At 40.1% G+C, this 12,752-nt stretch overlaps 1 protein-coding gene and 1 long non-coding RNA gene across 3 annotated transcripts in view; one reads left to right on the top strand and one right to left on the bottom strand.

Annotated features, from left to right (window-relative positions):
* LOC147030980 (uncharacterized) overlaps positions 1-1,274 on the top strand; it is a 45,273-nt gene extending 43,999 nt beyond the window's left edge. Inside the window, exon 2 of the long non-coding RNA XR_015056607.1 lies at positions 137-1,274. This is a non-coding gene — a long non-coding RNA (uncharacterized LOC147030980). The remainder of the gene's footprint in view (positions 1-136) is intronic.
* PIP4K2B (phosphatidylinositol-5-phosphate 4-kinase type 2 beta) overlaps positions 1-12,752 on the bottom strand; it is a 243,659-nt gene that overhangs the window by 81,925 nt on the left and 148,982 nt on the right. The gene's annotated exons all lie outside the window — the stretch shown is intronic.

Below are 12,752 nucleotides of genomic sequence, written 5' to 3'. Positions count from 1 at the left end.
TGAATTTTTCATGTCTTTTCAAATCAAATTTGTTTTGATCTGTTTTTCTGAAGTATCAAGTACTTATTTCATGCAATAAAATGCAAATTAATTATTTAAAAATCATACAATGTGATTTTCAGGATTTTTGTTTTAGATACCATAATAATGGCAGAAGTACGACAAGCTTTTGAAGAAAGAAAATTTATCATAAAGTGCTACTGGAAGCACGAAAACATCATGGAAGTGCAAAGACATTTTAGAAGACATTTTCACAAAATTCCACCAACGCAACGCACCATTGATCGCATCCGAGATAAGTTTGAAACAGATGGAACTATGCATGACGTCCATAAGGAGCGTTCAGGAAGACCATGGTCATCAACCACCCCCATAAAGGAAAATCAATTGCTGGAAACCCTCCACCGATCCCCACGGAAATCTGTACGACAAATGGCTCATGAGAGAGGAATCCCATAATCAAGTGCCCATCGCATTTTGAAGCGAATTAATTGGAAAAGTTGCATTCCAAAATGAATCCACGCTCTAAATGAAGACGATCCTGACTGGAGAGCTGAATTTTGTGAGTGGTACCTGGGCAAATGCGAAGAAGATGCAGCATTTCCATCCAAAATTGTTTGGAGCGATGAGGCCAGCTTCAAGTTAAATGGCTCAATTAACCAACACAATTGCATGTACTGGGCTCCTGAAAATCCGCATGTTACTATGGAACACCATTTAAACTTACCAGGGATTACTGTGTGGTGTGGGATATCAACATTGGGCATCCTAGGGCATTTCTTTTTTGACCAAACTGTCACTGGGGATGTTTACTTCAACTTGCTGCAGGAATCCGTCGGTCCAGGTGTCGAAGAGATATTTGGTGAGGAAGAGATTTACTTTCAGCAATATGGAGCACCTCCTCACTACCACCGTGATGTAAGGGCCTATCTCGAAGCAACTTTTCCGAACAGATGGATTGGGCGAAGAGGTTGTGTTGAATTCCCTGCGCGTTCCCCAGACCTCACTCCAATGGACTTCTTTTTATGGGGATATCTCAAAGATAAGGTTTACAGCTCAAAACCAGCAACAGTCGATGAGCTGAAAAAGGAAATTGAAAGTTAATGTCTTGCAGTTTCAAATGAAATGATTCGTAACGCTGTTGAATCCATTGGTCCGCGTTATCGGCTGTGTTTGGAACGTGATGGTCATCAGTTTGAACATTTGTAAACATGCATTTATCCATTTAACCATTAATCTTGTTTCTAAATCAATAAACAATGCATTTATTATCATTTAATGAGTGTACATTTTTTTGGGGACATCTTGTGCGTGTGTGTGTGTGTGTGTGTGTGTGTGTGTGTGTGTGTGTGTGTGTGTGTGTGTGTGTGTGTGTGTGTGTGTGTGTGTGTGTGTGTGTGTGTGTGTGTGTGTGTGTGTGTGTGTGTGTGTGTATATATATATATATATATATATATATATATATATATATATATATATATATATATATATATATACACATATACACTGATGAGCCAAAACATTATGACAATCTGCCTAATATGCTGTTGGTCCTCCGTGTGCAGCCAAAACAGCGCCGACTCGCCGAGGCATGGACTCCACAAGACCCCTGAAGGTGTCCTGTGGTATCTGGCACCAAAACATTAGCAGCAGATCCTTCAAATCCTGTAAATTGTGAGGTGGAGCCGACGTGGATTGGACTTACCAGTCCAGAACATCCCACAGATGCTCAATCAGATTGAGATATGGAGAATTTGGAGGCCAGGGCAATACCGTGAATACTTCATCATGTTCCTCAAACCATTCCCGAACAATGTGTGCAGTGTGGCAGGGCGCATTGTCCTGCTGAAAAGGCCATTGCCATCAGGGAATACCATTGGCATGAAGGGGTGTACCTGGTCCGCAACGATGTTTAGGTCGGTGATACATGTCATACATGACGTCCACATGAATGGCCGGACCCAGGTTTTCCCAGCAGAACATTGCCCAGAGCATCACACTCCCTCCACCGGCTTGTCGTCTTCCCACAGTGCATCTTGGTGCCATCACTCCCCCCAGGAAAACGGCGCACACATACATGGCCATCCATGTGATGTAAAAGAAAACGGGACGCACCGGACCAGGCGACCTTCTTCCACTGCTGCAAGTTCCAGTTCTGATGCTTGCATGCCCATTTTAGGTGCTTTCGACGGTGGACAGGGGTCATGGGCACTCTGACCTGTCTGCGGCTACGCAGCCCCATACGCAGCAGGGTGCGATACACTGTGGATTGACACATTCTTCCTGTGACCACCATTACAATTTTCTGTGACTTGTGCCACAGTAGACCTTCTGTCGGTTCGGACCAGACGGGATAGCCTTCGTTGCCCTCGCGCATCGATGAGCCTTGGGCGCCCAACACCCTGTCGCCAGTTTGTGGTTTGTCCCTCCTCGGACCACTGTTGGTAGGTACTCACCACTGCTGACCGGAAGCACCCAACAAGCCTTACCGTTTCAGAGATGCTCTGACCCAGTTGTCTGGCCATAACAATTTGGCCCTTGTCAAAGTTGCTCAGGTCTTTACTCCTGCCCATTTCTCCTGCTTCCAACACATCAACTTCAAGAACTGACTGTTCACTTGCTGCCGAATATATCCCACCCCTTGACAGGTGCCATTGTAACAAGATAATCAATGTTATTCACTTCACCTGTCAGTGGTCATAATGTTTTGGCTCATCAGTGTGTATATGTACACATATTTATGTATATGTACATATATATACATAGATGTATGCATGTTTTTTGTAAAGCAGAAGGCGCTTCCAACCAAAAGTAAAAACTCGACCGACTCCGCTAATTTGATCAAAAAAGGGAGACCGGGTCTGCTCTCGCTTTTTTGCTCAAACTAGCATATACATATATATATATATATATATTTATGTGTATGTGTGTGCATGCATATATATATATATATATATATATATATATATATATATATATATATATATATATATATATATACACACAACCAGTCAAAAGTTTTAAAACAGCCCCATTTTTCCAGGTTTTACTGAAATTTAAGCAGTTCAAATCCAGTGAATAACCTGAAATGGTACAAAGCTAAGTGGTAAACTGCCAGAGGTTAAAAAAACAAGTTTAGGTTCCCAAAAACTGAAAAATAATGTAAATTTCAGAGTTGTTAAAAAGGCCCTTTTCAGGGAACAAGTAATGGGTCAGCAACTGCAGCTGTTCTGCAGCAATGGAAGTAAAGTAAGCCTTGAAAGTTGATGCAAACAATTCCTTCAGGTGTCCCAACTTTTGTTGATTAGTTACAATCCCTCTGTCTGTATAAAAGCAGTGTTGGAACAGACTGTGTTGCGACACCCTCTGAAGCATTATTTGGACAATATTGCACTGCAGGAAGTAGTATATTCCTATTATAATGGTGAGAAAAAGACAATGAACAAAGGAAGACAGACAGACCAATTTAATCCTTCAAAGTGTAGGTCTTTCCTTCAGAAAAATTGCAAAGAAAGCCAAGGTGTCAGTGAGTACAGTTTCCTGCATCATCAAAAGGCACTTGGAAATTGGAGGAAACTGACAGGAAGAGGTCTGGCAGACCCAAAGCCGCAACACAATCAGAAGTCAATTTTCTGAGAGTCAACAGCTTGCGTGATGGGCGGCTCACAGGACAGCAGCTTCAAGCACAGCTTAACACTGGTCGAAGTAAGGAAGTCTCAGTTTCAACTATGAAGAGAAGACTTTGAGCTGCAGGTTTGATAGGTTGAGTGGCAATAAGAAAGCCATTGCTAAGATGGCAAAATAAGAAAAAGAGGCTTGCCTGGGCCATGAATCACCGCCAGTGGACTACTGAAAACCGGAAGAGGATCTTATGGACCGATGAATCAAAATTTGAAATCTTCGGTTCATCATGCAGGGTTTTTGTACGCCGTCGAGTAGGTGAAAGGATGGTTCCTCAGTGTGTGACACCAACTGTCAAACATGGAGGAGGAAGAGTGATGATCTGGGGCTCTTTTGCTGGATCCAGAATCGGCGACTTGCACAGAGTGACTGGCACCCAGAACCAAAAGGGCTACCACAGCATTTTGCAGCGCCATGCAATACCTATGGTCTATGCCTAGTTGGTCAGGGGTTTATCCTACAGCAAGATAACGACCCAAAACATACCTCCAGGCTATGTCAGAACTACCTTAGAAGAGAAGAACAAGATGGTCGGCTTCAAATCTTGGAATGGCCAGCACAGTCTCCAGACTTAAACCCCATCGAGCTGGTTTGGGATGAACTGGACAGAAGGGTGAAAAGTAAAGCAACCTGCAGGTGCAACACATTTGTGGGAAATTCTGCAACAGTGTTGGGAAGAACTTTCTGAACAATATTTGATTTCCATTGTAGAAAGAATGTCACGCGTATGTTCGGCTGTTATATCTGCAAAAGGTGGCAACTTTGATGAGTCAAAAATTTCGATTAAATTTCGTTCAACAAAACGAATGCATGATTTCTTTTTTATCTGCAATTGTTTATTTGTTCTATGCTTTAATTTCAGAGTACATTGAAACATGAAACTGCTTAAATTTCAGTCAAAGCTGGAAAAATGGGGTGTTCTAAAACTTTTGACTGGTAGTGCATATATACATATATTTGTGTGTGTGTGTGCATATATACATATATATATATATATATATATATATATATATATATATATATATGTGCACATACATATATTTTGCACTATCAAAATTGCAGGTTTGTGAGTTTAATCGACCAAGGTTCACTCCATACCATTACTTCAACTCTTCCACAAGCAACGTGTGCACGCATACTCACTCACACTTGTACAATCATTGCTCCAGTTTACGTTCTTCAAAGCATGCTCATTGAACACAGTACATATGTGAATCTAAAACAAACACCTTCGTAATAGATTCACACAAGAAGAGACATTTCATGTTGGGATAGTACTGAGTGCGTCGTGGCATAATTCTGAAAGTGAAAACAAACTCTGTCTGAATGTGTCAAATATCGCTAAAATTTGGGAGAACAAGCTGCTCACTTTTCAAATCCAAGTCTCTGCAGCTCCATTACAACGCTTTTTGATGATTTTGAGTATCAATAACTCATTTGCATGCAACAATTCCAGCTGTGAAGATGAATTTGGAAAATAAGCTTTAAAAAGGCCACAAAGCTAATAAGTCCTGAGTGGTGTCCAGCAAGCCAGCACGGGCCTATTCATGTCAATGCCACATTCATCAAATGCTGTCAGGCATATTGTTCGCCTGCCAGACCAATATAAAATGTCTTTTCAAAGGCCTGTACAAAATGTCAATGAGCAAAACATTTATACAAGGCATTATTCAATTGTTAATTCAGTACAAACTAGAAGGACACTCAGTAGAGCGCACACTTCTGCCACGTAATGCCTGATCCACGAGAACATATCGGGTCCGATACATTTTTGAAATATTGTGCAAGATATCATTTTTTTCACTTTCTCTCAATGGTGAAGAATCACTCAAGAATTAAATAATTCTCGTATCCAGATCCGGATTTGGATCTTCACCAAAATCAAATGAATTTGTCATGGTCACACAACTAAGCTGTCCAAGTTTCATCTAAATCCATCCATAACTTTTTGAGATATTGTGCTTTATATCTTAGTTTAGCCCCATCTCTGAATGGTGAAGAATCACTTTTAAAAAAAATGATCAGATCCGGATCTGGATTCGGATCTTCACCAAAATTGAATAATTCTTCCTTGTCACACACCCACCATATCCACCAAGTTTCATCCAAATCCGTCCAAAACTTTTTGAGATATCCTGCACATAAATAGACAGACAGACAGACAAACAAACAAACAAACAGACAGACAGAGTCTGAATTTGAACATAAAACATTTTTAAAAAGGGTGAAAACATAACCTCCTTCACCTTTGGTGGCAGAGGTAAAGATGCAACATATGGCTTCACAATAGTGTGATCACATGTCCTAATTCCACCAATTTCCCATGCAGTTTTTTTTAAACGAGAGTAACAGTTAGTGGAATGCATACCTTCACCAAGTTGAACAGTTTACATTTTGTATCATACTGATAGGCCAGATCTGCATCTGGACCATAACCAAAATTTGATCGGCTTGTTCTCGTCACCCACCCAACTCACCCACCAAGTTTCATTTGAATCCGTCCACAACTTTTTGAGAAATTATGCTGTATATTATTTTGGGCCGATATCTCAATGGTGAATAAATCACTTTTAAAATTCCACTCTCTGGATCTTGATCTTTAACAAAATCGAATCAATTTGTCCTGAACAAACATCCAACCTGTCCACCAGGTTTCATCTGAATCCGTTAATAACTTTTTGAGATATTCTGCTCACAGACAAACAAACAAGATACACATCGTTATTTGCACAAAACTTGCAAAATCCACCCCCAACCCCAATTAAAAACAAGAAAAAGAGTAATCAGAGATTGCAGACCCTCGCCAGGACTTGTTTTGTGTGGTGTTTGTGTACTGGTGTGTTACGTAATTAATAAGAGACAATTAGAACTGCCACTTTGTAACTGCTGGCAGTGATGAACGGGTACCAAGACATCCTGCCTTGATGCAACACCGCTTTTATCAGACACCAGACCCTGACCCACGACGTTTTTTTATTATTCATTTGAATTCAGAATGGGATAAAAAAGAATTAAATTCAAATCAAATCGAATGGAAGACCAAATAGATACAGTCCTGCAATGGAGTCATCAGAAGGAACCTGGATAGGATTCACATTTCAGCTGCTACTCCTCTACCCTCAAACATATCCAGGAACAGCCAAGTGAGCCTTAGTACAAAAAAAAAGAACCCAGATCAAAAATTAAATAATTCTGGCTGCCAGACCATGCATCCGATAAAGTTGAAATTTAAAACCAATATTCCACATCACTACGTATCATAATTGTGAAGTTTCACGTCGATTGATTAATTGGTTCCAGAGAAAACATTATTTAATATATTTTCTTAAATCCAATATGGCTATCAAACCATGTGACCTATCACTCATTCCTCAACAAACGTGAACACACATGCTTTGGGGAACATTTGTGTGAAGTTTCCCCTCGATCTGTCCAGCTGTTCTGGAGAAGAAGATTTTTATATGTTTCAGGGTAAATCCAATATGGCTGTCAAAGCCAAATGACTAATGACATCATATGTGTGAAAATTTTGTTTCTTATGGATAGGCGGTCATATGTGCAAAGTTTCGCCTCGATCTGTTCAGCTATTTCAGAGATTTTTAAACTTAAAAAAAGACATATATATATATATATATATATATATATATATATATATATATATATATATATATATATATATATATATATATATACATGGCTGCTGCATCACGTGACCAATGACGTCATCAAAATACCAACTTGATGTAATACCATTATTTATGAAAGGATCCAGAGAAGAATTGGGAAACTATAGACCTGTTTGGTTGACTTCATTTGTGGGGAAGGTGTTGGAGACATTAATTAAGGACCAGATGAGGAACCATTTAAACAATACAAACTAATTCAAGGAAGTCAGCATGGGTTTACCAAAGGTAGTTCCTGTCGAACAAATCTTTTAGAGTTCTATGAAGCAGTGTCTGATTGGGTGGATGAGGGAATGGCAGTGGACATTGTATATCTAGACTTAAGAAGGCATTTGATAAGGTACATCGGAGGTTGTTAGCCAAAGTGAGGGCTTGTGGAGTGGCTGGTCAGGTAGTCAATTGGATTGTATACTGGCTTAGTGGCTGGAAGCAAAGAGTGGCTGTGAGTGGGGGGCTGTCTTGCTGGGAGGATGTAAGTAGCGGGATACCTCAGGGATCAGTACTCAGACCATTACTATTTATTATTTACATCAACGATTTCGATAGTGGTGTGAAGAGTAAGCTTTCCAAATTTGCAGATGACAGAAAGCTTGGAGGCAAGGTGGATAGCAGAGGGGGTGGTGATCAGATACAGGAAAGTATTGATACTTGCATAGATTGGGCAAAATATTGGCTGACGCAATTAAACCTGAGCAAGTGTAAAGTGTTGGGGATGGGGAAGAACAATGAAAATAGAGATCACATGATGCAAGGGGTAATTTTGGAGCGTGTCACACAGGAGAAGGATCTGAGGGTGGTAATAGATATGGGAGGTAAGCAGGCAGCACAGTGCCAGGCAGCTATTGGTAAAGCAAATAGGGTTTTAGGTTATATTCAGAGGGGGATCATTTACAAATCAAAAGAGGTAGTGTTATCATTGAACAGGAATTTAGTGAGGACCACATCTAGAATATTGTGTGCAGTTTTGGTCACCACGGTTCCGGAAGGACATAGATGCCATAGAGAGGGTTCAGCATTGGGCTACTCGATTGATTCCGGGCCTAGCTAGACTCAGCTATGAGGAGCGGCTGAAAGAGACAGGGCTTTCTACACTAAAAAGGAGGCGGTTACGAGGAGATAGGATAGAGATGTTTCAGATAATGAAAGGTATAGATATAAAGGCGCTGCACCGGCGCATGCTCCCATACCTGACCTGATGAATAATTCATCTCCCACTTATTTTATCTAACAGAGTAGACAGTGATAGGACCAGGGGCCATCACCTGAAAGTAAAGAAGAGGAGAGTTAAGATGGTAGTAAGGCAGGGGACTTTAACTCAGAGAGTAGTTAATGCATGAAATGGTCTCCCTGGTAAGATAGTGGCAGCAGAAACAGTTGATAAGTTTAAATTGCAATTCGATAGGTACCTGGAAATTGTGGAGATAGAGGGGTATGGGGATGTTGACAGGACTTTGGGATAGTTTGAGCATTGGTGGGTGATTGTGTGCATGTGAACAGAGTGCTGTTGGTGGGGGTCTTGTCAAGGGGGGTTGTGTGGTTGATGTGTGTTTTTAACCAAGCCCATGCCCCCTTCCCTGAGAGGAAGAAGTAAAATAAATAAATAAATATATATATATATATATATATATATATAAAAAAATATACATGCACAAAAACTACAAAAATTTAAAATACATAGATTAAAAATAAATAAATAAATAATTGCATTTTCTTCTTTGGATCCTGTGTTGATAACTTAGTGTGGTGTTCATGCAGGCAAGATGGGCTTAATGGCCTTCACCTGTGTCTGATTTCCTTGTCCAAAATTTATTTTTGTGGACCATTTTAACCCGAGAAGACCCTCAAAATTTTTATACTGATCAGATGTTGCATTCCACTTATGCAATGATGTCATAACAAAGGCACCTATATATGACCGTTTTTACAGCCATTTTTCCCTGCTGTGCAGGGGTTTGGCTTTTTCTTGAGGCAATGTTTTATGGCCGGATGCCCTTCCTGACGCCAACCCTGGTCGCCTCTTACGACACACAGGGATATGGTACACCTATTCTAACCGGGGCATACACCGGGACCAGTACACTGGCACTCATTTCGCCGACCTCGGAAGGATGACAGGCTGAGTCAACCCCCTGGTGTTAATTCAGCAGCCAACGGGACTTGAACTCAGGACACTGGGATCCCAAGCCGCCACCCTAACCACTAAGCCAACACCAGGCTAACAAAGGCACCTATGACGTCATAAAAAACCACACTTACTCCCCATGATTAGTACTTGCTATGTGCCAAGTTTAAATTTTTTCCTTAGTGCGGTTTCAGAGATACAGAGGTCCAAAGTTTTTTCCGTGTTTCCAATATGGCTGCCACACCACATGAACTATGACGTGATAATTATCATTGAAACATTCTACATGAGTAGTCACACTTTTGGTGACAATTTCGTCTCAATCTGACAAGTGGTTGTGGAGAAAAAGTTCTGTGCAGACAAACAAACAAACAAGCAGTCATAGACTGGTACTTACGAAATCGTCAACTTGACCTCTGACTTTGTCTCATAAAAGCTGTCTCTGGAGAAGGTTGCGACGCAAACCACAAGTTTCTACCATGATTCTGTACCAAACCATCAAAAATTGAATTTTTGACCCCACTGTGACCTTGACCTTTGACCGATTTTGACCAAAATCTAATCAGCACTAGCCATCACCCTCCTGAATCACGTGATGTAATTTGAGATTGGTAGCTTCTTCCGTTCTCGAGTTATCTGTACCAAACCATCAAAAATCAAATATTTGACCTCACTGTGACCTTGACCTTTGACCGATTTTGAGCAAAATCTAATCAGCACTAGCCATCACCCTCCTGAATCACGTGGTGTAATTTGACATTGGTAGCTTCTTCCATTCTCGAGTTATCGTGCCTACAAACAAACAAACAAACAAACAGAAACGGAAGTCATCAATATACTTGCGAAATCTTTAGATTTTGTAAGTGACAAACAAACACACAAACAAACAAACAGAAACGGAAGTCATCAATATACTTACGAAATCTTTCGATTTTGTAAGTCACAAGAAAACAAACAAATGGAGTGAAAACTGAGTACTCCTTCCTTCAGTGCCCAGCAATGGCGTCATGCATCACCTGGATATGGAATTGGGAAGGAGCGGCGTACAACAAACAAACAAACGGACCCAAATGCAATACTCTCTCCTTTGGCGAGGGTAAGTAGATGCCGTAGATACATTAAATTGTCCATTTCATTAAGATTAAAATTGACGATCTTAATCAAAACTCAGGTCAATCAGATGAAAAATTATTATTTTTCAGATGAAAATTGATTTTAAAAAGTTGACCTTGAGTTAATCTTTGACCTCTTACCTTAAAAATAGTTGCTTTCGCCAATTCAGTGATGCACTACGCAATTGCTGTTTAATGTTCAAGTTAATAGGATGAAAACTGACAATTCATCAGATGAAAAATGATTTTAGAACTTTGACCTTGAATTGACCTTTTGACCTCAAAAATTACCTTTTTTTAACCTTTTGACCTCCTGTTCAACTTTCAAGTCCATCGAATGAAAAATGGCAATTAAAAAAAATTTGACCTCAAGATGACCTTTGACCTCAAAATAAATAGGCTTCTCTCGTTGTTTATCTCCATTTGTGGGTTTCAGGAGGTGGGAGCTCAAAATCTCCACCTCCTTTTTGGTAAAGGATCATGATTCACAAACCAAACTGTGAAGTTTCGTTCTCATAGCTTTGCTCCAAGGGCTCTTTTCAGAACCTTCAGTGAACCTATGACGGCCTCCACTTGTGGCTCGTTTGTTGCGATATCCCCCGGAATGATTTTTAAATACTCAGTAAGGGGTATCTTTATCATTCTTGTAGCTTCAACTATCACTGGTACAATTTCATATTTTTCAATTTCCAAGTACTCTTGAATGCATTTTTCAGATCCTGGTATTTGGTAATTTCTGCAGCATTTAGTCGAAAGTCATTGGGAACTGAAACCTTGTTCAACAATGCTGATTTTTCCTTTTTGTCTTTGAGCACGATGTCCGGACACAGTGCATTGTTTGCATTGTCTACACTTGACGACATCATCTTGTCATGCGTGAGCATTACTTGTTCATTTTCAAGGATTGGATTTGGTTTGTGTTTCCATGATTATTCTAGGACCGGGATGTTGAAATGTTTACAGATGTGCCAGTGGATTACTCTGCAGACGTTGTCATGTCTTTCTGTTTACAGCTGTTCCGACATTAGTTTTTTTTTTACATCCCAACGTTCTGTTTCTTCCCCACAAAATCTGCATTTGTCCGATTGACTCGTTCCCACCATTATATTAAAAGCATCAGAATAATCTCCTTGGTCTTGGGCATTGATGATGACTTGTTCTCCATCCAAACTAATTTGACTTCTTCTTAGCCATTCCAATGAACCTTCTATGTCGATCCCTATCCTGTGAAGCTCTTTTATTTAAATCTTCCTGCTCCTTCATCATTCTCCCATTTGTTAGAGTATATGTGCTGATATTTCTTTTTGTAGTTTTTTTTTTTCTTTGCAATCATTGGGGCTGCGTTTGTTTCTGTTTTGTTTTCCTGTGTAGTATCAATCCTTTGCACTTGTTTATGGAAGCTTGTTGTGAAATGGATTAAGGATCCCTTTTCTGTTTGTCGTTTTCTTGCTCGTCTACAAATCTCATCCGATAGTCTGTTGAGCTTTTCACATACTCCGCTCGTCCCGACACATTGTTCTGCGCACTTGGTTCAGCTCCATCAGACTGCCTCCTCCTCCTCCTCATCTCGATAAGTACAACCTCGGCACACATTGGTTTTTGTCGAATATCTTGTGAATAGTTAGAAGTTTCCTTGTTTTGGTGTCTACATTGTTGATCTCCAATTGTGTCCGGTTTATAATTGCACAGCTATGTTGGAAAACCAGCACTGCAAATCGGTTTATAGCGTTGGTTTTGTTTCTTGAAGAGAGGGATGACTTCAGAATTAGTTGAATTCTGTGTAAGTACTCTTTGCTGATTATTGTATGCATTTTCTTGTGTTGTACCTGGGGGCCTTCTTCTATTCCAAGGTATTTGTCGGATACTTCGTTTTGTAGTTCCTGTATTGTACTTTGATTGATTGAGATGTTGTCTGTTCTTTTTGTTTTTCGTGGTACAAATGTGCACTTGGCACATTTGTCAAGACCAAACTCCATTCGGATATCCTCTGAGTACCGCTTTACTAGTTTCACTTGATCTGCCAATTTCTTATAATTTGGAGTGAAGAGTTTTAGATCATCCATGTACAGTAAGTATGTCACCTTTCTTGTTTCTTTGGTCATTTTCTGTTGCATGTCAGACTGTATTCATGTCGTTGTTCGTTGATCAAGTTAC

This window comes from Eptatretus burgeri, chromosome 3, assembly GCF_056783735.1.
Source record: "Eptatretus burgeri isolate ZD-2024b chromosome 3, Ebu_testis_v1, whole genome shotgun sequence".
In the NCBI taxonomy this organism is placed as follows: Eukaryota; Metazoa; Chordata; class Myxini; order Myxiniformes; family Myxinidae; genus Eptatretus; species Eptatretus burgeri.
Note: the sequence above shows the minus strand (reverse complement) of the source record. Positions and strands in the feature narration are given on the sequence as shown.